Source organism: Halyomorpha halys, unplaced genomic scaffold (genome assembly GCF_000696795.3).
Source record: "Halyomorpha halys isolate HHAL.00 unplaced genomic scaffold, Hhal_1.1 Scaffold86.1, whole genome shotgun sequence".
NCBI lineage: Eukaryota > Metazoa > Arthropoda > Insecta > Hemiptera > Pentatomidae > Halyomorpha > Halyomorpha halys.
In genome coordinates, this window is record NW_027115494.1 from 873,375 (window position 1) to 873,946 (window position 572).

Below are 572 nucleotides of genomic sequence, written 5' to 3' on the forward strand. Positions count from 1 at the left end.
TATTTTAAAATAAGTGAAAAGAAAATTATTTACAAATGAAAGAAAGGAAGAGATAAAAAAGTATTAATATAAAATAAACAGTAATAAGAATATAAAATATATTGCGCAAACTATAAAATTAAAAATTAAACGGAGACGTAATAACACGTAAAAATATAAAAGTAGATATGAGAAAACAAAATTTAACACAGTACTAAAAGACGGAAAATAAAGAAGTAAGTTGATATTAAAAAAGGTCGAGAAAGAATAAATAAAAATAAAAATAATGATAAATGATTACAGAACAAATCAGGACACCCACCTATTCAAGTTTAGAGCTATTGAGAATTTGAAAGAAAATTGGTAGCATAGAGGAGTGGAGGAACGGTGACTGTTATTGGTTTTATTTCTCAAATACTTCGCTTATACAGGAAAGAGATATAAAAATATGAAGAAAAATAAAACAAGAAACAGATATAAAAATATGAGGAAAAATAAAACAAGAAACAGATATAAAAATATGAGGGAAAAAAATACAAGAAACAGATATAAAAATATGAGGAAAAATAATACAAGAAACAGATATAAAAATA

At 23.3% G+C, this 572-nt stretch overlaps 1 protein-coding gene across 1 annotated transcript in view; it reads left to right on the top strand.

The window, feature by feature from the left end:
* Positions 1 to 572, top strand: part of wts (serine/threonine-protein kinase warts) — a gene marked incomplete in the record, with an annotated part of 165,560 nt that overhangs the window by 158,280 nt on the left and 6,708 nt on the right.